Below are 27,288 nucleotides of genomic sequence, written 5' to 3'. Positions count from 1 at the left end.
GAAGTAGTGCGATCAGTTTCAGACTGAGACCTCCCCAACTCTGGGCAATATCTGGGAGCAAAGCAATATCTCCCCCTTTCTATTCCTCATTCTGGGAGGGAGAGAGAAGAGGGAAGGCACTGTACACTTGTACCAACTGGCGGCGGATAGTGTGAATGCAAGCGAAGAGGTTTCAGATTCGCCCTCTCTTAAGGCTTTCTGATCCTCATGGCATTTATCAGAACTGGAACGTGAAAAGGGTCAGAGATTTGTCTAGTGTTATTGAGTTGTTAAACATTCAACGTGCTCTTCGTGGTTTTCTCACATTCGATTATAATTAATTGTTGTAATTATGTGTTGTAGCTATGTCATATACTTCCAATTATGCTGTTATTGAAGGGGACGGTAAGTGAGCATTGGACAGAGTCATAGAGATGTCCAGCGTGGGAACAGACCCCTCAGTCTAACTCGTTCATGCTGACCAGTTAATCTGGATAAATCTAGTCCCATTTACCAACACTTGGCCCAAATCCCTGTGAACCTTTCTTAATTCATTCACCCACCCATCCAGATGCCTTTTAAATATTGTAATTGTGCAAGCCTCCACCACTTTCTCTGCAGATCATTCCATTTGTACAAAGAGAGTCCATTCATCAGTCTAACAATGGCAGGGAAGAAGCTCTTTCTGAATCTGTTGGTGCATGTGTTTCCAGATTCTGTATCTTCTGAAGTTGTGAGAGAGCATTAGGGGGTTGGCAGCATTTCTGCGGCAAAGAGAAGTGTAGGTGGAGACCATGGATGGTAGGTTGACTTCCATGATGGTCTGCGATGCGCATAAAACCTTCTGGGTATCTTATCATTCTGGACAAAGCAATAGCCGGACTAGGTTGTTACACATCCAGATAGAACACTTTCTATAGTGCATCTGTAAAAGTTAGTGAGGGTCATTATTGACACACTGAATTGCATAAGCCTCCTGAGGAAGAAGTGTTGTTGTGCTATCCTGACTGAGATTGCCCCTTCATTTTTCCAGATGGTGAGAACAACCCACCGTGCAGTTTGCATTGCTGACAGAAAGCAGTTTGTGTTCAGCAGCAGCTTAGTCATTCACGCACTAGGTGCTGTGAGATTAAAAGTACGGACAGCCATGAGGAACCAGAGGTATTTCCAACCGACATTCAAACTGATCAATCTAAACCTTGAAGTCTCAAACGAAATCTAAAAGTTCACTTCGCCAAAAGCTAATGGAGGCATCCTCATAAAATTACCAGATATACTTGGAATCCTGAGAAGAATTCAAGTGAATCCTAGAAAGGTATTGCATGTCTTGGACTATTCCCAGTAAGTGAATGAACTATCAAGATTCATATAAAGATTTGTGGGAACTATGGCAGGGAAGGAAAGAAAACTAGATTTACAATTTAATGCCATACATACTATTCTGCAAAGTTACTCCTGTTGATTAGGTTTTCACATTTTTAAACAAAAAAAAAGTTGTTCTTCCAGTTAATGACTGGGTTTTCAAACTTCTCTTCAAAATTAATAGTTTTTCTCTTCAAACTGAATGATTGTAACAAAACTGCATCTCATTGTTGAATTTTGAATCTGTAGGATGTGCTTGGTAAAGTTTGAATGAACAATATTTCAAAGTGAATTTTATCATGTTAAGTACCAAGACGTTCTGGAGAGGAAAGACTTGTCCTTGTGTGTTTTGCAACACTTAATCAAGGTCAGTTCAATAGAAGAAGCAGACAGGTTGATGCTCGAGTTGACAGCTCGGGCAAAACAGCTGAAATAATGCAGGCAGTAGCACAGCAATTAGGGTTCGAAAGTTAGCCAAAAATATACAAACAGGTTGGAAAGTTTCTTCAGCTTTCTTTAAAAAAAGTTAACAAAATAAGTGTTGGTTCTATAGAAAATGAGTCTGGAGATTCAATAACGGAGTATAAAGAGATGGTAGATGAATTGAAAAGAGCTTGAATCTGTCTTCACTAGAGAGGATACAAGTAACACCCTGGAACTAGCTGTAAATCAGGAATTGAAAAGGAGGGAGGAACTGAAGAAAATTACAATTACCAGGGAAACTGACTAAACTGTTGGAACTATAAGTTGACAAGTTCCGGGTACCTGAAGGATTTCATCCAAGACTCTTAAAGAAACACTAACCAGTGAAATAGTTAAAACATTGGTTTTAATTTTCCAAACGCCATTAGTTTCAGGGAAGGTTTCTTTAAATTGGTAAACTCTTTTTTCTTCGAGGAGGGAGACAGAGAATGGGAAACTGCAGACCATTTACCTTAACATATGTCATAGGGAAAATGTCGAAAGGTATAATTAAAGATGTTATGACAAGGCACTTGTATAAGTTCAAGGTAATCAGGCAGCGTGAATGTATTTTTGTCAATGGGAAATAATGTTGTAGTAATGTTTTTGAAGAACTGCCTCTTCCCAATGCGACTGAGCTGATGAATCTCCAGTGCTGACAGGGAATGGTATCCCTTCCCCCAGTCCCCACATTCCCACGACTTCTCCGCAGTTCTGGTGTCCTTTTGGCTCTCTGTTTCTGATGAACAAGTGAAACTGTGATCACACTCAGGAAACGTGTACAGTCACTCCCTCCTGCGAATAGTGTAATAGTTCTTCAGTCTGTGTAACTGGTTAAAGCTCCTTCCCACAGTCAGCTCACTGGGGGACTCTGTCTGTCTGTCTGTCTGTCTTTCTCTCTCTCTCTCTCTCTCTCTCTCTCTCTCTCTCTCTCTCTCTCTCTCTCTCTCTCAACAAGGCGAAAAGATGTACAAAAGTTGAGCAGCGAGACAAAATGCAAAAGCAATAAAACAATTGTGGCTGTACCCTTTTTTTCCCTTTTGGCACTTGGACATTTAAATGTATAAATAACACCATCTCCAAAAAACGTATTACGCATGCCTGCCAGTGTCAGCAAAACACTGGGCATTGTCATCGCTGTCTGGAAAAAACGGCGCGCGATCTTCTCTTGATGGACCAATAGGACGCCCAGGAGGACCAGAAAGAGACTGGTCTTCCTGCCAATCAGAGCCATCCCATTGACTGAATGCGGAAATTGGACCATGAGGTGCTGAAGCTGCTGTTCTTCCTCTCTCTCTCTCTGCATGAAGATTGAGCTTTAACCAGACTGCAAATTCTTTCCTCTGTCCAATATCTGTGAGTGCGGTACTCTCTTTTTGCACCCGCTTTTCCATTTCTTTTTCGTTCTGGGGTTCAATTGTTGACTTGCAACAACTGAAAGGAAAGGGAGTGAATCCGGGAGGGGACAGACTCTGGAAACGTTGGTCCAGGTCTGTGTCGTAATGGGCAAAATAGACAGGCAGCAGGCTGCAAGACCACAGCAAGCCAGGCAACATCAGGAGGTGGAGGAGTCGATATCTTGGTGTAACCTTTGTTCAGGACTGGAATTGGGTACAGGGAGTGATACAGAGAAAAGGGGTGCTTGGGACACGATGGTGAAGTGGGGATAGGTGAAGACAGGTGGAGGGTGCGACCTGATTGGTCAATGGGAGGAAGGAATCTGGTTGGTGGCAGAGAGGAGTGCAAAGGAGGGGTCGAGGCTGAGAAAGTAATCGGGGGATGGGAAGTGAAGTTATTTGAAATTGGGGAACTCTGTGTTGAGTCCTCTGGGCTGTAGGCTGCCCAGGTGGAAGATGGGGTGTTGTTCCTCCAAGTTGTGGTTTAGTTTGTTGTGGCAATGGAGGAGGCCAAAGATGTTCATGTCAGAAATGGAGTGGGAAGGGGAATTAAAATGGGTGGTGACGGGGAGGTCTGGTCAGCCTCTGCGGACCCGGCTGCAATGCTCGGTGAACCATTCCCAAGTTTATGCTCTGTCTCCCCGATGTAGAGAATACCACAATTTGCAAATGGATACCGTAATGTGAAGTTATAGCCTTTGTTGTGAAAAAAAGCAGAAAGGAGGTGTATTGTTTAAACGTTAATGTATTGGGTTGTGGAGAAAAGGAGAACTGCAGATGCCGGAGATTCGAGTCAAAATGTGGCACTGGGAAAACACAGTAGGTCAGGCAGCATCCAAGGAGCAGGGGAGTCGATGTTTCGGACCCGACCCCTTCATCATGAATGCTGTATGGATGTACAAAGGGGCCTCGGCGTCCTTCGACACCAGTCAATGCCAGTTGTCAGACAGGCGCAGCAAGCAATCAGCATGGCAATTGGTATTTTGCCAAGAGGAATTCTGTTGTAAAGTGCAGATGCTTTCCTCCAGTTAGGTGGTCGTTGAATATATCCAAGGCTGCATTCATCTGATTTTTGAACATCAAATAAGTGAACGCAAGAAAATGATTTTACAGAGTTACATTTAGAGTCATACAGCACAGAAACAGACCCTTCAGTCCAACTAGTCCGTGCTGACTATATTCACAAACGAAACTAGTCCCACCTGCCTGCGTTTGGCCCATGCCCCTCCCAACCTTTCCTATTCATGTATTTATTCAAATGTCTTTTCAATGTTATTACTGTACCTGCACCCACCACTTCTTCTGGACATTCATTACACACACAAACCACTGTATGCCAAAAAAAGTTACCCATCATGCCTTTTTAAAGTCTTTCTCCTCACCCCTTCAAATTTGCTGCCTAATCTTGAAACCCCCACCCGAGGGAAAGGATACACGGCGGTCACCTCATCTATGTCCCTCATGATTTTATAAACTTCGGTAAGGTCACCTCTTAGCCTCCTATGCTCCAGTGAAAATGTCCCAGCCTATCCACGTAGATGTTGGCAGATTCATATCCAGTTATGATCTGTTGAATGCTGGTGCAGGCTTGAAAGACCAAATAGCTTACTCCTGATTCCAGTTCTCACACTGTGTCCAGGACAGCAAGAGACCATAGGACGTAGGAGCAGAAATTAGGCCATTCAGCCCATCGGGTCTGCTCCGCCATTTAATAATGGCTGATGGGTTTCTCAACCCCATTCTCTCACTTTGTCCCCGTAACCCTCTATCCCCTGAATATTCAAAGTCTCCATCTCAGTCCTAAATATCCACAATGACAGGCCTCCACAGCCTTCTGTGGTAGTGAATTCCATAGATTCACCACTCACCACCATACCACTTGAAGGCTGTACCCACTGGTTCTAGTCTCTCCAACCAATGGAAACATCTTCCCAATGTCCACTCTATTCAGGCCGTTCAGGATTCAGTATTGTTTATGTTTCAATTAGAACCCCCCTCCCCCCAAGTGTGGGCCTGTTAACCAGCATGAACCAGACCCTGCAGGTTGTGGTACAGCAGGGATTAGGTTGAGCAAACTGAGAATGGAGGGAGATTATGTGGGATGGAGATTTTCAAATTCTAGGGAATGAGAGAGGAAAAAAGAGTTCACTATAAATTAGAATTGATTGGATGGGCTGAAAAGCCAAGGAGTGGCAGATGAAAATGCGTGGTTTGCATTTTGGTCAAGCAATGCAGGCAGGACTGACACACTTCAGAGGGGTGTTGTAGAACAAAGAGACCTTGGAGTGCAGGTTCATAGTTCGTTGAAGGTGGAGTCGCTGTAGACAGGATAGTGAAGAAAGCATTTGGTATGCTTTCCTTTATTGGTCAGAGCATTGAGTATAGGAGTTGGGAGGTCACGTTGCAGCTGTACAGGCCATGTTTGGAAGACTGCATTTGTTTCTGGTCTCCCTGTTATTGGAAAGATATTGTGTAACTTTGAAAGGGGTGAGAAAATATTGACAAGGCTGTTGCCAGAGTTGGAGGGTTTAAACTACAGGGAGAGCCTGAATACACTGGGGATATTTTCCCTGGAGCATCGGAGGCTGAGGGGTGACCATGTTGACATTCATACGCGGCATGGCTAGGGTGAATACCCAAGTCTTTACCCCAGGGTAGGGGAGTCCAAAACTAGAGGGACATATGTTTGAGGTGAGAGGGGAATTTTAAAATTCTTCTGATTGCGTACATGAATAGAAAGGATTTAGAGGGATATGGACCACATGCAGGCAAATTGGACTAGATTAATTTAGGATACCTGTTTGGCACAGACAAGTTGGACCGAAGGGTCTGTTTCCGTGCTGTATGACTTTAATCGTCTTCTATGAAAGCAGAAATCTGATGGTGAAGACTGGAGTTTCAGGATGTTTTGCCCTTACTGGGAGCAGAGATGTTTGACTGAAGTGTGTTGGTGTTAATGTCTTGATGTTCCATTTTGCTCCCACCTTCCTGGGGACGTTAACCATTTCGTATCTGGTTGTTCATCAAGAAGCTGCATTGCACCCTGAATTGACAATTTTTTTTTGCTGAGTGAGGCAATACTTCCTTCGAGTTACGCTGTACCAAGGATCCAGTTACAAAGGGACAGCTTGGTGGTGACAAACAGTAAAGAAGGTGAGGTGGGATGGGTGGAGAGTGTGTGTGCTTTGAACTGTTTAAAAAGCAGTTCATTTTTCTATGTTTTTTTGCCAGGGGGCTTCTGAAGCTGTAACAAAGCTGGGTCACAATAAAGGTTACCCGAACTTACTGCCGGGCTCAGATTCTCATTGAAAGCTTTGAGCTCCAAGAGTTTTAATTTTTAAAGCTGCTCATTTCTTTCAGCCTGCTGCACTAAGTTTCCAATGTCGCATATCAAATGGAGCAGTGAATGAGAAGCTAGTATCTTGAGAAATTGGGAATTTTTCAGACGTGCAGAGTAAGTCATTTCATTGGCATTGTAAAGTATAATAGCAGCACCGGGAGGTGTGGGCTGTATTCATGAGATACGATATGGAGGGGCTGGTATTGGAGTGGGGTGGATAGAGTTAAATATCTCACAACACCAGGTTATAGTCCAACAGGTTTATTTGGAAGCACTCGCTTTTGGAGTGCTGCTCCTTCATCGGGTAGCTGTGGAGCAGGGTAATAAGACAGAGATTTTATAGCAAAAGATCACAGTGTCATGCAACTGATAGGATATATTGAACAAGCCTAGATTGCTGTTACCTCTTTCATCTTTTAGAATGGGTTGCAGGTTTTGGTTCATTAATATAAATCTTTTAAATCACATTCTCGAGATGACTTAAGGTTTTATAAAAAATAGGTGACATCTCAGTTCAGACAATGCTTTAAAGGTGTGAGGTTCGAGTCTATCAGTATCCCAATCTTGAATCAGACTGGTCCTATTTCCAAAGTAGGAATTTATAAAATATTACATGGATTGACTGCCTGCAGTTTGCGTGGTAACAGTTGTTATTTTGTGATCCATTCCAAGTGAAAATTATCCTCTGCGCAGACATGGGTGAACAGTCTGTTTTTGTGCATTGTGCGGGATCAGGCTAGCAGCTTTTAAATCCTTATGTTCAGCAGCAGAAGCAAACTGTAGATCAACAATCGTATTCTGAGAGTGGTACTTCCAGCCCTGGTTAATCCCATTGGGTCAACAGAGAGAGAGAGGGAGAGGATGTCACATCTAAAGTTCATACAGAATAGTTGTTTCGGTTGTTCAGCCAGTTGAGTTGGTTCTGCACTCAGATGAGACTGGATATTGCTTTTTAATGGATCATAATTGAAACAACAATGGAACACCTTAAATTCAAGGAATTTTGATGGGCAAATCGAACCTTGAAGAGATAATGTTCTTCCATTAATAACGTTGGGTGACCCAAATTAGACATTCTTAGTGATAGCTCCACAATCATATTCCTGCTGGATTTTTTTTCTGGGCAAACAATTTCAGATGAGAGCAATTCTGTATCCTGGGAAGGCAGTGAAATAAAAAACGGTTGTTTAAAGCATTTTAACTGTGGACCCACGAGCTCTTGTCCATTAAATCTCTTTATTTGCAGAAATAGCCCTTGAAAATGTTCACGTCCCTTTAAAATGCAGATTGCCCCCTTTAGATATGACGCCGTTCCGTTAGATGTCGGAATATCACCCATGAATTAATCTAAAAGCCAGGAGCAGTTACCCTCTCAGCATTTAGGACTGTGTACACCACCCCACTGCATAGATCTGTAACCAGGAGCAGTTACCCTCCCAGCGTGTAAAGCTGTGTACATCGCCCCAGTGCATTGCTCAGTAACATTGTGATAAATCACTGCCCAGCGTGGGGAAACTTGCAGCCCATACTGGAAGTGACGGGATGGGTAGCTCCCATTCATTTCCAGCTCCATCTCTCCATCGTGCCCTGACAAGGGAGTGCTATGGGTGTGAACATCACTGCCAGAGAGAGATGGCGGGCGAATCACTTTAAATATCACCACATGCGATGCGTTTGGGGTATAGACAGAGAGGGGAAGGCTAAGAGAAAGTGTCATGGAGGTTGTGTTCCTAGTTTTCAGAATGCTGAAGTGAAGACACTTCGATAACACCCTGTAACATGAGCCTGTCTTCCCAGGAAAGATGGGAAAAAGGGATACTGGTGTGACGTCAGCTTAGCATATGTTCTGCATCTTTGTAACTGGAATTAGAAAAAAAAAAAAAAAAAAAAAAAAAAAAAAATGGGCCTGATGGCATTTATCCTAGGATTCTCTGGGAAGCAAGGGAGGAGATTGCAGAGCCATTGGCCTTGATTTTTATGTCCTCTTTGTCTACAGGAGTAGTCCCAGAAGACTGGAGGATAGCAAATGTGGTTCCCTTGTTCAAAAAGGGGAGTAGGGATAGCCCTAGTAACTATAGGCCGGTGAGTCTCACTTCTGTTGTGGGCAAAGTCTTAGAGAGAATTGTAAGGGATAGGATTTATGCACATCTAGATAGGAATAATGTGATCAAGGATAGTCAGCATGGTTTTGTGAAGGGCAAGTCGTGCCTCACAAACCTTATTGAATTCTTTGAAAAGGTGACGAAGGAGGTTGATGAGGGGAAAGCGGTAGATGTGGTATATATGGATTTTAGTAAGGCGTTCGATAAGGTTCCCCATGGTAGGCTACTGCAGAAAATACGGAGATATGGCATTGAGGGTGAGTTGGAGGTTTGGATTAGGAATTGGCTGGATGGAAGAAGACAGAGGGTAGTAGTTGATGGCAAAGTTTCTTCATGGAGTGCCGTCACTAGCGGTGTTCCGCAAGGATCTGTTTTGGGACCATTGCTGTTTGTCATTTTTATAAATGACCTGGAAGAGGGGTTAGAAGGTTGGGTGAGCAAGTTTGCGGATGACACGAAAGTCGGAGGAGTTGTTGACAGTGAGGAAGCATGTGGCAGGTTACAGCAGGATATAGAGAAGCTGCAGAGCTGGGCAGAAAGGTGGCAGATGGAATTCAATGTAGCTAAGTGTGAGGTGATTCACTTTGGGAAGAATAACAAAAAGATGGGGTACTGGGCTAATGGTCGGATACTTGGTAGTGTGGATGAGCAGAGGGATCTTGGTGTCCATGTACACAGATCTCTGAAAGTTGCCACCCAGGTAAATAGTGCGGTGAGGAAGGCATATGGCGTACTGGCTTTTATTGGTAGAGGAATTGAGTTCCGGAGTCCTGAGGTCATGATGCAGTTGTATAAGACTCTGGTACGGCCGCATCTGGAATATTGTGTGCAGTTTTGGTCGCCATACTATAGGAAGGATGTGGAGGCATTGGAACGGGTGCAGAGGAGGTTTACCAGGATGTTGCCTGGTATGGAAGGAAAATCGTATGAGGAAAGACTGAGGCACTTGGGGCTGTTTTCACTAGAGAAAAGAAGGTTTAGGGGTGACTTGATTGAGGTGTACAAGATGATTAGGGGGTTAGATAGGGTCGACAGTATGAACCTTTTCCCGCGTATTGAGTCGGGTATTACAAGGGGGCATAGCTTTAAATTAAGGGGGGGTAGATATAGGACTGATGTTAGGGGTAGGTTCTTCACTCAGCGAGTCGTTAGTTCATGGAATGCCCTGCCAGTAACAGTGGTGGACTCTCCCTCTTTATGGGCGTTTAAGAGGGCATTGGATAGGTATATGGAGGATAGTGGGTTAGTGTAGTTTAGGTGGGCTTGGATCGGCGCAACATCGAGGGCCCAAGGGCCTGTACTGCGCTGTATTCTTCTATGTTCTATGTTCTATGTTCTATCTGTCTAAATTGAGCCGTGAGCTTTCCCAATGTAGACAGGGCTCCTGGAAACGTGGCAGTGTCGCCCCTGCAGCTGCAGAGCGAGACAGGAGAGTTTGTTTTTGTGAATGAGCAGTTGTAGCGCGAGGTGGCTGTTGCTTGGTGACGGTGAGGCTCCCCCGGCCCCGCCCATCCCCCCGTGCAGACGTCACGCGGGGGCGAAGGCGGTTGGGAGGAGAAGTCGCTCGAGCGGGGAAGCGGCGGGAGGGCGGCCGTTAGGAAAATGGCGCCGTGCGGCCCGGGGCAGACACCCGTCACTGGGCACCGCCGCCTTCCTGGCGCAGCTGCTGTGTCACGGCCACACCGGCCGGCTGTACAGCAGGCAGGAGCCGGTGAGCATTCTGGAGGCGGATGGGGTTAAGGGCCTGCTTGGGAACTCGTCGGCCGCCTGGGTGGTGGAGTTCTACTGGTCGTGGGGCCACCTGGAAGGTACTGGGCCCGGGAGGTGAAAGGTGAGGCAGGTTGTGGGGGCACGGAGGGGAAGGAATGTGGGGCCTGTCCGTCATAGTGACATTTTACACTCACTTTCCATCAGCTTTTACTGGGGCTTGTGCTGTTTACCCTCACTGTTTGTGGGAGGGGAAGGAATGTCCGTCCCGTCCCGTCCCGACACTCTCGTTCCATCTGCTTTTACTGGGGCTTGTGATTTTTACCCTCACTCTTTTAATCCTTGTGCTGTTTATCCTCTCTTTTTCAAAATCCCTGCGCTGTTTACTCCTTGCTATTACCTGTGCAATTCCCCAGCATGTATATGTTCCTCAGTCATTGAAGGGGTAGGATCCTGTTGAGAATGGTTAGTAAAGCATGTGGTGTACTAAGCCTTGTTAACAAGGACATACACTAGTTTGTAATTTGTCAAGGTATGCTTCTCATAGAGTTGTACAGACCCTTTGGTCCAACCTGTCCATGCTGACCAGATATCCAAAATTAGTGTTGACAGTATAGTGCTGGATAAACACAGCAGCTCAGGCAGCATCCAAGGAGCAGGAGAATCGATGTTTCGGGCATAAGCCCTTCATCATAATGAAGTGCTTATGCCCGAAACGTCAATTCTCCTGCTCCTCAGGTGCTGCCTGACCTGCTGTGCTTTTACAGCACTACACTCTCTCTCCTCTGATCTCCAGCATCTGCAGTCCTCACTTTCTCCTAGTTGATTTCAACATTACTGCGAAGTCTCTTCCATGGATGCCTCCCTGGAAGAGGTTCTACTCCTCTGTCTATAAAGATCTGAGAGTCCCTCTCTCACTGTAACCCCCCCCCCCCCCCCCCCCAAGTCCTCTCCTCTGCCCAGAATTTCTTCAGCCATGTCCTCAAACAATTTGACTACCACAGCCATATCTCCTTTCTCATTGCTTAGCTATGGAACCATCTGATCCCACATGGACTTCAGACCAACCCAATTTGGACCTGAACAGGATACCCCAGTACACACTACAAATCCAAAACCTTCACCAACGATTCTCTTTTTGGATCCTCCACTGCACACTATCAGCCATCTACTTTACCTGCAGTCAGTCCTGCCCAAGCTCAGAGCCTCACTTTTCCCAGAACTGCAACCCAGATTCTACATCCTCAGAAAAGATTCCTGTTGAAGGGCTTATGCCCAAAATGTCAATTCTCCTGCTCCTCTGATGCTGCCTGACCTGCTGTGCTTTTCCAACACTCTCAACTCTGATCTCCAGCATCTGCAGTCCTCACTTTCTCCGAGATATCCTAAATTAATCTAGTCCCATTTGCCAGCACTTGGCTCATATCCCTCTAAACTCTTCCTATTCATATACCCATCCAGATACCTTTTTAAATGTTGTAATTGAACCAGCCTCTACAACTTCCTCCGGCAGCTCCTTCCATACACGCACCACACTCTGCATGGAAACGTTGCCCCTTAGGTACCTTTTATATCTTTCCGCTCTCAACCTAAACCTATGCCCTCTAGTTCTGAACTTTACCGCTACACTGGGGAAAACACAGAGATTGAGCAGCCAGACAAAATGCCAAAACAATAAAATGTCAAGCCATGTGGGAAAGAAAAATTGTGGCTCTACCCTTTTTTCTCCTCTTGGTATTTGGACACTTAATATCTGTCAGTAACACTAGTATCACCACAAGAGCATATTGCAGGGCGCGTGTTCAGTGGTGTCACCAAAATATTTGGCATGTTCCTTGCTGTCGGCAGAAAAGGCGCAAGATCTTCTTTTGATGGACCGATAAGGAACACTGGAGAACCTGAAGGTGACTTGTCCTCTTGCCAATTAGAGCTCCCCTACTGTCTGAAAGCAGAAGCTGGACCATGACCTTCTGAAGCTGCTGCTGCTCCACTCTCTCAGAATGAAGATTGAGCTTCAGCCCAGACTGCACCTTCCTTCCTCTGTCTAACATCTGTGAGTACAACACTCTTGTCTCACCCCTTTTTCTATTTATTTTTCATTCTGGGGTTTAATTGTTGAGATCCAGCAACTGAAAGGAGAGGGAACAAATCCAGGGAGGGGGCAGACTCGGGAAATGTTGGTCCAGGTCTGTGTCTCAATTGGCAAAATAGACCGGCAGGAGGCTGGAAGAATGCAGCAAGCCAGGTAGCATCAGGAGGTGGAGAAGTTGACGTTTCGGGTGTAACCCTTGTTCCAGACTGGGGATGGGTGTAGGGGAGGATGCAGAACAAGGGTGTGCTGGGGACAGGGTGGTGAAGTGGAGATAGCTGGAGAGAGGTAGAGGGTACAACCTGGTTGATAAGTGGGTGGAAGGAATCTGGTTGGTGGTAAGGAAGAGTGGAATGGGAAGGACTGGGAAGGGAGTCGGTGATGGAAAGGGAGGTTATTTGAAATTGGAAAACGCGGTGTTGAGGCCTCCGGGCTGTTGGCTGCCCAGGTGGAAGATGAGGTGTTCCTTTAATTTACAGTTTGGTTCGTTGTGGAAATGCAGGAGGCCTAAAGTGATGATGTCGGGAAGGGGAATTAAAATGGGTGGTGACTGGGAGGTCCATTCGGACTCTGCGGCTTCAGCTGTGGACCATTCCCCAAGTTTACGTTTGGTCTCCCCGATGTCGAGAAGACCACATTTGGCAAACACATGGCAAATACAGTACCGCAATTTGAAGTTATTGCCTTTGCTGTGAAAAAAAAACAGAAAGGAGGTGCATTGTTTAAATGGTGATATATTGGGATGTGGAGAAGATGAGGTCTGCAGATACTGGAGATCAGAGTTGAAAAGTGTGGTGCTGGAAAAGCACAGCAGGTTAGGCAGAATCCGAGGAGTAGGACAATCCACGTTTTGGGCATGAGCCCTTCATCAGGAATGATGTATGGATGTACAAAGGGGGTTCAGTGTCAAGCGAACGCCAGTTGTCAGACAGGTGCAGCAAGCAATGAGCAAAGCAAGTGGTACATTAGCAAGAGGAACTGAGTTCAGAATTGGGGATGTCTTCCTGCAGTTAGTGGCTCATTGAATGTATTCAAGGCTAGGTTCACTTGATCTTTGAACAACAAAGAAGTGGATGTTTATGGGGGGAAAGCAGAAAATGGTTTTAAGATCAGTACAGAACAGTTAGTCATACAACACAGAAACAGACCCTTCAGTCCAACTACTCCATGCTGACTATGTACTGAAACTAAACTAGTCTCACCTAGATTGGCCCATATCCCTCAGAACCTTTCCTATTCATGTACTTATCCAAATGCCTTTTAAACATTGTAACTGTACCTGCATCCACCACTTCCTCTGGACATTCATTCCACACAAACCACTCTGTTTAAAAAAAAAATCATGCCCCTCATGACTTTTTAAACCTTTGTCCTCTCTCCTTCAAAATTGCTCTCTAATCTTGAAACCCCCACCCAGGGAAAGGGCCCCTGCCTTTCATCTCATCTATCCCCTTCATGATTTTGTAAACCTCTATAAGGTCACTTCTCAATCTCCTGTGGTCCAGTGAAAACGAGTGTGGTGCTGGAAAAATACAGCTGGTCAGGCAACATCCGAGCAGCAGGAAAATCTACGTTTTGGGCATAAGCTCTGATGAAGGACATATGCCTGAACCGTCGATTTTCCTGCTTTTCAGATGCTGCCTGACCTGTAACTTTCTAGCACCGCACTCTGGACTCTGATCTCCAGCATCTGCAGCCCTCACTTACTTCCAGTGAAAACGTCTCAGCCTATCCACCGAAATGGAAGTAGATTCATATCCAGTTATGATATGTTCAATGCTGGTCCAAGCTCGAAAGACCAAATGGCCTACTCCTGCTCCCAATTCTGACACTGTGTCCAGGACATCAACAGACCACAAGACATAGGAGCAGAAATAATGCTATTCTGCCCATCAGCTCTGCTCCATCATTTTATCATGGCTGATGAGTTTTGTCAAACCCATTCTTCCACTTTCTCCCTGTAACGCTCAATCCCCTTGATACTCAAGAACCGATCTGTCTCCGTCTTAAATTTTCTCAGTGACTTGTCCTCCACAGCCTTCTGTGGCAATGAATTCCATAGATTCACTGCTCTCTGGCTGATGAAGTTTCTCCTTGCCTCTATTCTGAAAGGTTTTCCCTTTACTCGAAGGCTGTGCCATCGAGTCCTAGTCTCTCCTAACAGGGGAAACATCTTCCCAATGTCCACTTTGGCCAGGCTGTTCAGTATTCTGTATGTTTCAGTTAGATCCCCCTGAGTGTGGACCTGTTCATCGGAATGATCCAGACCCTTCAGGATGAGGTTCAGCAAAGTAAAAATGGAGGGAGAGTGTGTGGGATGGAGATTTTCAGCTTCTCAGGAATAAGAGAGGAAAGAGAGTTCATTATGAATTATAATTTATCAGATAGGCCAATGGGCCGAGGAATGGTAGATGGAGTTTAATTTAGAGAAATGTGAGGTGTTGCATTTTGGAAAGGCAAATTGGGACAGGACTTATACACTAAATGGTCAGGTCCTGGGGAGTGTTCCTGAACCAAGAGACAGGGAGTGTAGGTTCCTTTCCTTGAAAGTGGAGTCACAAGTAGGGATGGTAGTGAAGAAAGTGTTTGGTATGCTTTCCTTTATTGGTCATTGGATTGAGTATAGGAGTTGGGAGGTTATGTTGAGGCAGTACAGGAGATCTGGAATACTGTATACAGTTCTGGTCTCTCTACTATAGGAAAGATGTTGTGAAACTTTGAAAGGGTTTTGAAAAGAGTTACAAGGCTGTTGCCAGAGTTGGTGAGTTTGAGCTACAGGGAGAGGCTGAGTAGGCCAGCAATGTTTTCCCTGGAGTATTCAAGGCTGAGGTGACCTTAGAAGTTTCTAAGGGGCATGGATAGGGTGAATAGGGTTTGTTCCCAGGGTAGGGGAGTCCAGAACAAGAGTGGCATAGGTTTAAGGTGGGTGAGGAAAGGGACCTGAGAGGCATTTTTTTCATGCAGAGGGTGGTGTATGTATGGAACAAACTAACAGAGGAAGTGGAGGAGGCTGGTACAATTACAACATTTTAAAAGGCATCTGGCTGAGTACATGAATAGGAAGGGTTTAGAGGGATGTGGCCTAAATGCTAGCAAATGAGACGAGATTAATTAGGATATCTGGTCGGTACGGACGGGTTGGACGGAAGGGTCTGTTTCCATGCTATATGATTCTAATCGTCTTCGGTGAAAGCAGAAATGTGGTTATGAAGAATGGACTTTTTTGCCCTTAGTGGGAGCAGAAGAAGTTACAGTAAAATCTTTCAATTGTGAGACTGCAACTGAGTACACCCGGGATTTTGGTGGGAGATGGGAATTCATTGCACTGTGGAATGCAGCCCTACCCTATCCACACATTTCTGCTGGTGGATGAGACCAGGTCTCAAGATTAGGGGGAGTAGATTTAGGACAGACATTAAGAGGAACCACTATTCCCAGAGAGTCATGAATCTATGGAATTCTTTGCCTGTGGAAGCAGTAGAGGCAGCTTCATTAAGTATATTGAAGACACGGTTGGATGGGTTTTGCATGGTCAGGGACTTAAGGGTAGTTGGTACAATGCAGGGAGGAGGAGCTGAGATGATGGATAAATCAGCCATGATCTTAATAAATGGCGGAGCGGACTGGGCGAGCCAAATGGCCTACTCTTGCTTCTATTACTATGAAACTATAACCCTGCATTTCCCATGGTTCACCATGGCATGTTGGAACCGGCGGTCAATGAGTTGAGCATCCCTGAATACTTCTAAGTGCCCGTCACGTTCCTCCTCATATGAACAGATCCTGTGTATGCGTAGGGCTTGTCCATAAGGGGATGGCTGTTTTGGGTGGAAGCTGGAGAAGTGTTGCATCGTGAGGTTATGTGTGGGTTTGAGGTGTGTGTGGTGCTGTGTTGCTGCCCATCCTTGATGGAGATGCAGGTGTCCAAGAATGAGACAGATAGTAGAGAATAGTCCAAAATGAGTTTGATGGTGGGATGGAACATGTTGATATCACTGTATAGCTTTTTCCGTGACTCCTCTCCATGCGTCCAGAAGAAGAAAGTGTCGTCAATGTACCTGGTGTATAGTGTTGGTTGGAGGTCCTGCGTAGAGAAGTCGTCTTGTTCGAACCTGTGCGTAAAAATGTTGGCATATTGGGGTGCAAATTTGGTCCCATGGCTGTTCCATGTGTCTGAAGAACTGGTTGTCAAAGGTGAAGATGTTGTGATCGAGGATAAAGTGGATGAGTTGTAGGACGGTGGTCAGAGATTGGCATTGAGTAATGAGGCTGTTGCCGTGATGCCGACATTATGAGAGTACTGGTCCATGGGTGCTGAGTTTCTGTAAGAAATCTGTAGTGTCGTGACAAAAGCTAGGGGTTCCCTGAATGATGGGTTTCAATGCCTTCGACATTGTGTGAGAACCTCTCCAGCTGAGTCGTATTGCCAGGGATGTGCAAGTTAGGATGGATTAGCCATGGGAAATACGGAGTAAGGGGGTAGGTATGGGTGGGATGCAATATAGAGGGCCAGAATGGAATAGATGGGCCGAATGACCTGCTTCCACGTTGTCAGGATTCTATGATGCCCCCAACAAAGGAGAATTTTATCTGCATCTATCCTGTCAAGCCCCTTTCAGAATTCTACTGGTTTGAATAAGATCACTTCTGGTTCATAGAGGTATACAGCACGGTCCAACCCCTTCATACCGACCAGGATTCCCAAATTAAACTAGTCCCATTTGCCTGCATTTGCCCATATCCCCCTCAACCTTTCTCTTCATGTACCCATCTAAATGTTGTTTAAATGTTGTAGCTGTACCTGCATCTACCACATCCTCAGCAAGTTCATTCCACATGCAAACAACACTCAGTCAAAACGTTGCCCTTCAGGTTCCTTTTAAATCTCTCTCCCTCTCTCATTAGAACAATATGAGCCCCCACCCCACCGTTTTGAGCACCCCGATGCTAAGGAACAGCCCTTTGCTATAATCCTTACCTCCACTCCTCAGATTTTATAAATCTCAATGAGGTCACCCCTCAACCTCCTGTGCTCCACCCTCTCCTTATAACTCAAACCCTCCAGTCCTGGTGACGTTCTGGTAAATCTTTACCAAACCCCCTCTAATAGAGTTCTTCCTATTACAGGGTCACCAGAACTGTACTCAGTACTCTAAAATGACCTCACCAACATTCTGTATAACCTCAACATGATGTCTCAACTCAGAAACTCAACAGCATGAACAATGAAGGCATTTGTGCTAAATGCCTTCTTAACCACCCTACCTACCAGTGATGCAACTTTCAAAGAATTGTGTACCTGAACTCCTACTCCCCCATGTCTCTCTGTTTTACAACATGACCCAAAACCCTACCATTAACTGTACAAGTCCTGCCTGCCCTTGTTTTAGCAAAACACAATCCCTCGCTTTTATTCATAGCACACACACACACACACACACACACACACACACACACACACACACACACACACACACACACACACACACACACACACACACACACACCCCAACACTCCACCACACACACTTTACCAAGCATGCGCACATGCTTACATGCACTCTCCACACAAACCCACATGCACACAATCAGACTCTCTCATGCATGCATGGACACACACACTTAACTCTATGAGATTACTTTGTATTGGCAGAGTTATATTTGCAGATTCATTCAATTTGGCTCAACTAGCACACAATTTGCAGGCAGTCAATCCATGTAACATTTTATAAATTCCTATTTTGGAAAAAGAACCAGTCTGATTCAAGATTGGGATACTGACAGACTCGAACATCACACTTTTCATGCATTGTTTGAGCTGAGATGCCACCCTTTTTTTTAAAATAAAACCTTAAGTCATCTCGAGAACGTGACTTAAAAGAGAAGCGAGTCAAACAGTCAGGGCAGGCAGGGACAAGGTAGGACTAATAAGTTAAACTGCATTTATTTCAATTCAAGGGGCCTAACAGGGAACGCAGATGAACTCAGGGCATGGTTAGGAACATGGGACTGGAATATCATAGCAATTACAGAAACGTGGCTCAGGGATGGGCAGGACCAGCAGCTTCATGTTCCAGGGTACAAGTGCTACAGGAAGAATAGAAAGGGAGGCAAGAGAGGAGGGGGTGGGGTGGCATTTTTGATAAGGGATAGCATTACAGCTGTGCTGAGGGAGGATATTACCGGAAATACATCTAGGGAAGTTATTTGGGTGGAACTGAGAAATAAGAAAGGGATGATAACCTTATTGGGATTGTATCATAGACCCCCTAATAGTCAGAGGGAAATTGAGAAACAAACTTGTAAGGAGATTTCTGCTATCTGGAAGAAAAATAGGGTGGTAATGATAGGGGATTTTAACTTTCCAAACATAGACTGGGACTGCCATAGTGTTAAATGTTTAGATGGAGAGGAATTTGTCAAGTGTGTACAAGACAATTTTCTGATTCGGTATGCGGATGTACCAACTAGAGAAGGTGCAAACCTTAACTTACTCTTGGGAAATAAGGCATGGCAGGTGACTGGGGTGTCAGTGGGGGAGCACTTTGGAGCCAGCGACCATAATTCTATTAGATTTAAAATAATGATGGAAAAGGATTGACCAGATTGTAAATTGGAGAAAGGCCAATTGTGACGGTATTCGGCAAGAACTTTTGAAAGCTGATTGGGGACAGATGTTCGCAGGTAAAGGGACGGCTGGAAAATGGGAAGCCTTCAGAAATGAGATAATGAGAATCCAGAGAGAGTATATTCCTGTTAGGGTAAAAGGAAAGGCTGGTAGGTATAAGGAATGCTGGATGACGAAAGAAATTGAGGGTTTGGTTAAGAAAAAGGAAGCATATGTTATGTATAGTGAATCCTTAGAGTATAAAAGAAGTAGAAGTATACTTAAGAGGGAAATCAGGAGGGCAAAAAGTGGACATGAGATAGCTTTGGCAAGTAAAATTAAGGAGAATCCAAAGAGTTTTTACATATATATATTAAGGACAAAAGGGTAACTAGGGAGAGAATAGGGCCCCTCAAAGATCAGCATGGCGGTCTTTGTGTGGAGCCGCAGAAAATGGGGGAGATACTAAATTAGTATTTTGCATCAGTATTTACTGTGGAAAAGGATATGGAAGATATAGATTGTAGGGAAATAGATAGTGACATCTTGCAAAATGTCCATATTAGAGGAGAAAATGCTGCATGTCTTGAAACCACCTAAAAGTGGATAAATTCCCAGGACCTGATCAGGTGTACCCTAGAACTCTGTGAGAAGCTAGAGAAGTGATTGTTGGGCCTCTTGCTGAGATATTTGTATCATTGATCGTCAACAGGTGAGGTGCTGGAAGACTGGAGGTTGGGTAACGTGTTGCCACTGTTTAAGAAGGGTGGTAAGGACAAGCCAGCAAACTAGAGACCAGTGAGCCGAAGTTGTTGGAGGGAATCCTGAGGGACAGTATGTACATGTATTTGGAAAGGCATCGACTGATTAGGGATAGTCAGATTGAGTTTTTTGAGGAAGTAACAAAGAGGATTGATGAGGGAAGAGTGGTAGATGTGATGTATATGGACTTCAGTAAGGCGTTCGACAAGGTTGCCCATGGGAGACTGATTAGCAAGGTTAGATCTCACGGAATACAGGTAGAACTAGCCATTTGGATACAGAACTGGCTCCAAAGGTAGACGACGGAGGGTGGTGGTGGAGGATTGTTTTTCAGGCTGAAGGCCTGTGACCAGTGGAGTGTCACAAGGATCAGTGCTGGGTCCTCTACTTTTTGTCATTTACCTAAATGATTTTGGATGTAAGCATAAGAGGAACAGTTAGTAAGTTTGCAGATGACACCAAAGTTGGAGGGGTAGTGAACAGCGAAGAGAGTTACCTCAGATTACAACAGGATCTTGACCACATGGGCCAATGGGCTGAGAAGTGGCAGATGTAGTTTAATTCAGATAAAAGTGAGGTGCTGCATTTTGGGAAAGCAAATCTTAGCAGGATTTTTTCACTTCATGGTAAGGATCAATGAGGCAAAATGAGGACTGCAGATGCTGGAAACCAGAGTTTCGATCAGAGTGGTGCTGGAAAAGCACAGCAAGTCAGGCTGCATCCGAGGTGCAGGAAAATTGATGTTTCAGACAAAAGCCCTTCGTCAGGAATAAAGCTCTATTCCTGATGAAGGGCTTTTGCCCGAAATGTTGATTTACCTGTTCCTCGGATGCTACCTGACCTGCTGTGCTTTTCCAGTGCCACTCTGATTTAAACACTTAATGGTAAGGTCCTAGGGAGTGTTGTTAAACAAAGAGACCTCGGAGTGCAGGTTCATAGCTCCTTGAAAGTGGAGTTGCAGGTAGATAGGATAGTGAAGAGGGTGTTTGGTATGCTTTCTTTTATTGGTCAGAGTATTCAGTACAGGAGTTGGGGGGTCATGTTGTGGCTGTACAGGACATTGGTAGGGCATTTAAGAGGCATTTGGATGGGTATATGAATAGGAAGGGTTTGGTGGGATATGGGCCAGGTGCTGGCAAGTGGGACCAGATTGGGTTAGGATATCTGGTTGGCATGGACAAGTTGGACCGAAGGGTCTGTTTTCATGCTGTACATCTCTGTGACTCTGTGTTCTGGGATTTACATATTAATGAACTGAAACCTGCAACCCGTTCTAAAAGAGGAAAGACTGAATAGCAACCTAGGGTTGTTCAATATATCCTATCAGTTGCATGACACTGATTTTTTTTCTATAAAATCTCAGTCTTATGATCATGCACCACAACTCCCCGATGAAGGAGCAGCGCTCCAAAAGCTAGTGCTTCCAAATAAACCTGTTGGACTGTAACCTGGTGTTGTGTGATTTTTAACTTTACCCACCGCAGTCCAATACCGGCACCTCCACCACAATTCTAGTGAACACAGCCCACACCTCCTGGTGCTGCCAGGAAACATTACAATGCTGATGAAGCGAAGCACTCTGCACTCCTGAAAAACTTACAATTTCAAACAAAACTAGATACTCATTCACTGCTCCTGCTGATACATGACATTGGAAATTCAGTGCAGGAGGCTGAAAGAAAGGATCAGCTTTAAAACAAAACCTCTTGGAGTTCAAAGCTTTCAATGAGAGTCTGAGCCCGGCGATAAGTTCAGGTCACCTTCAATGCGACCCAACTTTGTTACAGCTTCAGATCTCCTCAACAAAAAGACACATAAAAGATAGCTCAAGGTCAAAGCTCACACACTCCCCACTCCACTTTCTTTCCTATTGGTCACCACCGAGTTGTCCCTTTGTAATTGCATCCTTGGTACAGCCGTAACCCGGAGGAGGTATTGCCTCACCCAGCAATTTCATCCCATACACTGCATCCAAGTCAGTTTCTCCCCACACATTTGCCCGGCTGGGGCAGTGTTGAGTCAACCATATTGCTGTGGGTCGGCAGGGCACAGGCATGGGTAAAGCTCTTACTGCACTCTGGGCAGCTGAAGGCCTCTCCCTGGCATGGACCCACTGGTGCCTCAGCAGAATGAATAACTTGTATAGGCCTTCCTGCACTCTGTGCAGAGGAACAGCCTTTCCCGCAGTTGCCACACTTCCATGGTTTCTTCATGGGGCAGGATTCCTCAGGTTTCTCCATGGCCAAAGCTTCAGCTACAAGTGAGTGACTGTATAGCAACTTCATGCCGTGAATTCCTCTTTCCAGGCTGTTTCAGGTTCCAAACTCCAAGGTCATGTTGCGGCTGTATAGGACATTGGTTAGGCCATTGTTGGTATATTGCGTGCAATTCTGGTCTCCTTCCTATCGGGAAGATGTTGTGAAACTTGAAAGGGTTCAGAAAAGATTTACAAGCATGTTGCCAAAGTTGGAGGATTTGAGCTATGGGAGAGGCTGAACAGGTTGGGGCTGTTTTCCCTGCAGCGTCAGAGATTGAGGGGTGACCTTACAGAGGTTTACAAAATTATGAGGGGCATGGATAGGGTAAATAGACTAAGTCTTTTCCCTGGGGTCGGGGAGTCCAGAACTAGAGGGCATATGTTTAGGGTGAGAGGGGAAAGATATAAAAGAGACCTAAGGGGCAACTTTTTCACACAGAGGGTGGTACGTGTATGAAATGAACTGCCAGAGAATGCGGTGGAGGCTGATATAATTGTAACATTTAAAAGGCATTTGGATGAATAGGAAGGGTTTGGAGGGATATGGGCTGGGTGCTGGTAGGTGGGACTCTATTGTGTTGAGATATCTGGACGGGTTGGACTGAAGGGTCTGTTTCCATGCTGTACATCTCTATGACTCTTATGATAATTGGTCAACGAGTTAAGTCATAAAGGTTAGGTCATCTTTATCTTGAGATACAAAGGACTTGCAGCTTGCAGAGTGTGGTTAGTACTTTCTCATTGGTCTACTTCTGCATTCTAGTGGTTTTAGTAGTTAGTTGTTTATACAGCTATAGACACAAGCAGCAGCTCATCACGTAGCAATGCAGAAGCCATCTTGTGCAGCTCCTTCAGCCATTTTATCCTACCTTCCAGAGGCCCCATATCCTCTCTCACTCCCTCCATTCTCACTTTGTTGAACCTAATCCCTGCTGTACCTCATCCTGAAGTGTCTGGTTCTTACTGATTAACAGGTGTCACAAAGCTAGTACCTTTTTTTCCTAAAAGATGTTCCTTGGCTCAAGGAGACTGTGTCTTTGACTTTTTTTCCCAGAGGGGTAATAAACTGGGTCAATCTCCGAGCAGTCTGGTTTGGTACAGAGATGAAAAGGATTTTAAGAGGCCTTTTGTTTATGTAAACTGATGAGATTTCAGGCCAACGTGGTCATTTTAGAAGTGACCTGTATAAAAAAAGGGACGTAGTCAGCTCTCGAACTGGTTGGAAGTTCAGGGAGCTGTGTGGAAACTCTGTCTCTCTTTTCTGCCTCTCAACTTCAATCTGTAAGTATGTGTTCTATTTATACTGGTTTTCAAATTGAGTTTGCTTATTGGGACTGTTGTATATATTCGAACAGCATAATTAAGTCTAGTTGGATAGGCTGAGTTCTGTAGGGGTTCTTTATTCTGATCTTTGTGTTTTAATTGTGTAATTTTGTGAATAATTGTTGTCTGTTTTAAAATCTAGTAATCAACCAAGCTAACTTGCTCCAGGTAATTTTTACTGTACACTTACTGAAACAAATTGCAAAGTTATAGTGTGGGGCTGCCTGCTTAAGAATGTTTTGCATGGTCTGGTTTAGTCCATAACACAGGCCCCCACACAGGGGAGATCTAATTGAAACATACCGAACACTGAACGGCCTGGGCAGAGTGGATGTTGGGAAGATGTTTCCACTGACAGAAGAGGCTAGAAACCGAGGCCACAGCCTTTGAGTAAAGGGAAGACCTTTTAGAACCGAGATAAGGAGGAACCTTTCAACCAGAGAGTGGCGAATCTATTGAATTCATTGCCACAGAAGGCTGTGCAGGCCAGGTCGCTGAGGATATTTAAGACTGAGATAGATAGGCTCTTGAGTATCAAGGGGATCGAGAGTTACGGGGAGAAAGCGGGAGAATGGGATTGAGAAACTTATCCGCCACGATTGAATGGTATGAAGATACCTGATGGGCTGAATAGCCTAATTTTGTGCTCCAATGTTTTATGGTCTCTTGCTGTCCTTAGACTCATGAGGGTGAGAATTGGGAGCAGGAGTAGGCCATTTGGTCTTTCGGGCCTGCACCAGCATTGAACAGATCATAACTGGATATGAATATACCTACATCGAGGTGGATATGCTGGGACACTTTTCACTGCAGCACAAGAGGTTGAGAGGTGACCTTAGTTTATAAAGTCAAGAAGGGATATTGATGTGCATGGCAGATGCTGTTTCCTTCGGGTGGGGGTTTCAAGATTAGGGAGTACATTTTTAAGGTGAGAGGAGAAAGATTAAAAAAAAAAGACATGAAGAGCACCTTTTTCTTTTGGTTTAAGTGTGGAATCACTTTCAATGTCCTGAGGAAATGGTGGATGCAGGAACTGTCAACATTTAAGACATTTGGATAAGTACATTAATAGGAAAGGTTTGGAGGGATATAGGTCAAACTAGATGGGACTAGTTTAGTTTGTGAATATAGTCAGCATGGACTAGTTGGACTGAAGGGTCTGTTTCTGTGCTGTATTACTTTGTAACTATTCTGTACTGGTCTTAAAAACATTTTTTTAAATTTCCCCATCACCATCCACTTTGTTCAAAAATCAGATGAATTCAGCCTTGAATATATTCAATGACCCTTCACAACTGCAGGAAGACATCCTCACTTCTGAACTCAATTCCTCTTGCTAATATATCACTTGCCTTGCTGATTGCTTGTTTCACCTGTCTGACAATTGGCATTGACTAGTGTAGAAGGACGCTGAGCTGCAAATGTGTTGCTGGAAAAGCGCAGCAGGTCAGGTAGCATCCTAGGAACAGGAGTATCGCTGTTTCGGGCATGAGCCCTTCTTCAGGAATGAGGAGAGTGTGCCAAGCAGGCTAAGATAAAAGGTAGGGAGGAGGGACTTGGAGGAGGGGCATTGGAAATGCGATAGGTGGAAGGAGGTTAAGGTGAGGGTGATAGGCCGGAGTGGGGGTGGGGGTGGAGAGGTCAGGAAGAAGATTGCAGGTTAGGAAGGTGGTGCGGAGTTCGAGGGTTGGGACTGAGACAAGGTGGAGGGAGGGGAAATGAGGAAACTGGAGAAATCTGAATTCATCCCTTGTGGTTGGAGGGTTCCTAGGTGGAAGATGAGGCGCTCTTCCTCCAGCTGTCGTGTTGCAATGGTTTGGCGATGGAGGAGTCCAAGGACCTGCATGTCCCTGGTGGAGTGGGAGGGGGAGTTGAAGTGTTGAGTCACAGGGTGGTTGGGTTGGTTGGTCCGGGTGTCCCAGAGGTGTTCTCTGAAACGTTCCGTAAGTTGGCGGCCTGTAGAAGGCCCTTTGTACATCCACACATCATTCCTGATGAAGGGCTCATGTTGGAAATGTTGACTCTCCTGTTCCTCGGATACTGTCTGACCTGCTGTGCTTTTCCAGCGCCACACTTTGACTCTTAACCTCTAGCATCTGCAGTCCTCACTTCCTTCACATCCCAATGTGTCACTTTTAACAATGCAACTCCTTTCTGCTTTTTATTCCACAGTAAAGGCTATATTACCACATTGTGGTAATGCAATTGCCATGTGTTTGCCAACTGAGAACAGATCTGGACCAACATTTCCGTAGTCCGTCCCCTCCCTGGATTCACTCCCTTTCCTTTCACTTGCTGTAAGTCAACAATTGAAGCCCAGAATGCAAAACCAGAAACGGAAAAGAGAGTGCTGTACCTCACAGATGTTGGACAGAGGAATGAAGTTGCAGTCTGGGGTGAAGCTCAACCATCATTCAGGGAGAGATTAGCAGCTTCCAAAGCTCATTGTCCAACTTCCGCATTCAGAGAATGGGGAGCTCTGAATGGCAGGAGGTCCAGTCTCTTTCCGATTCTCCAGGGCTCTCTATTGGACCATCAAAAGAAGGTCACAAACCGTTTGTGCGGAAATCTAGGAGAATGCGCAGATTTTTGCTGACACCGAAGAGCATAAGCAGTCCTTTGCTGACTCTGTGACTCTTGTTCTACATAGTTGGAACCTATATCACAAGACTAGGAATATGCCATTCACCCATTACAGCCTGTATTCAACTGTGGCCTAACTGCGCATATTTCAATGCAGGTTCAGAAAGGTGTCTGCAGCTTTTTAATAAAATTGAAGATGCTTTAATGATGTTTCTGAATATATAATTTTAGCTATTCTTCATTTTAAAGATCAGCCATTTCTCATACACCCCCATCTCTCATATAGACTCATCAACATCCATTCTCTCTCTTTTCTGAGAAAGTCTTGATACAGCAATCAAAGAAGTCTTGAGGCACAAGAAATAACAGGTGCTGGGGGGAAAAAGGGAAAGAGAATGGCTGGGGGTCGAGAGAGAGAAAATGGACAGGGGTTGGGGGGACAGGGAGAGAATGGACAGCGGGCAGCGACACCACAAATCCCACCTTTCCCAGGACTACAGCAGTCACTTCTCAATATACATGTGGTCATGGCAGCAGAATCATATAATCCCTGCAGGCTATTTGGCCCATTTAATTCACACCAAACTTCCAAACAGCTTCCCACCAGACCAACTCACCTACCATATAGCTCTGCAGCTTCCCCTGGCTTATTACCCTAAACTGCAGATTGTTGGACTGTGGGTAGAAACCGCAGCACCCAGAGGTAAACCATGCACAAAGTCCACACAGACAGTCCTCAGAGGCTGGAATCAAACCCAGGTCCCTGGCAATGTGAGGCAGCAGCACTAGCCACAGAGTCACTGTGCTGCCCATAGCTTTGGGGTTCTGCTTTGTCTTTGTAGTTTCTGACTGGCTGTCGTCTCCTGACATTGTTGGACCACACCCCCTGCAGCCTCCCTTTCCCACTTCTCTAGCCCTGAGCACATTGGTTCCTGAATCCTGCTGCCAACTGCAGAGAACAGAGACGATCTCTGTCACTATTGTCCCTTACCACCACCACCTCCTCCCCCCCCCCCCCAAACTTTGTTCTTCCTCCCACCACCCAGCCAGTTAGCTCCTCCCCCCTGCAGCCCTCTCTCAGATCCTCTTTACCTGCGTGATTCACACTCATACCCACCTGATCCTGTCCACTGACCCAATGAGAAGGCTCTGTCTGGAGATGAATGACCATTACCCGGAATAAAAAACTGGTTAAGTTTTCCCCTGATGTGTATGCAGCCTGGCTTCCAGCTCCAACTCTGAGCTGAAGGTCTTCCAGCATGTGTTTGCTCTCATCCAGAGCCTCCCACCTTCTGCAAAGCAAAAGATAAGTTCCACC

General features: G+C 45.2%; 1 long non-coding RNA gene across 4 annotated transcripts; it reads left to right on the top strand.

Annotated features, from left to right (window-relative positions):
- On the top strand, window positions 1-26,175 carry LOC148143166 (uncharacterized). Of its 4 annotated transcripts, none has more exons than XR_015751125.1 (4): window positions 1-239; window positions 1,013-1,140; window positions 12,198-12,402; window positions 25,560-26,175. It is a non-coding gene; the product is annotated as an uncharacterized LOC148143166 (long non-coding RNA). The 4 variants fall into 4 exon arrangements; XR_015751123.1 differs by having other exon boundaries at window positions 1,013-1,294; XR_015751124.1 differs by lacking the exons at window positions 1-239; window positions 1,013-1,140 and adding an exon at window positions 10,222-10,353.
- Window positions 26,176-27,288: the final 1,113 nt, after the last annotated feature.

Source organism: Chiloscyllium plagiosum, unplaced genomic scaffold (genome assembly GCF_037043375.1).
Source record: "Chiloscyllium plagiosum isolate Xiang-an unplaced genomic scaffold, Cpla_swu_hap1 HiC_scaffold_27, whole genome shotgun sequence".
In the NCBI taxonomy this organism is placed as follows: Eukaryota; Metazoa; Chordata; class Chondrichthyes; order Orectolobiformes; family Hemiscylliidae; genus Chiloscyllium; species Chiloscyllium plagiosum.
Note: the sequence above shows the minus strand (reverse complement) of the source record. Positions and strands in the feature narration are given on the sequence as shown.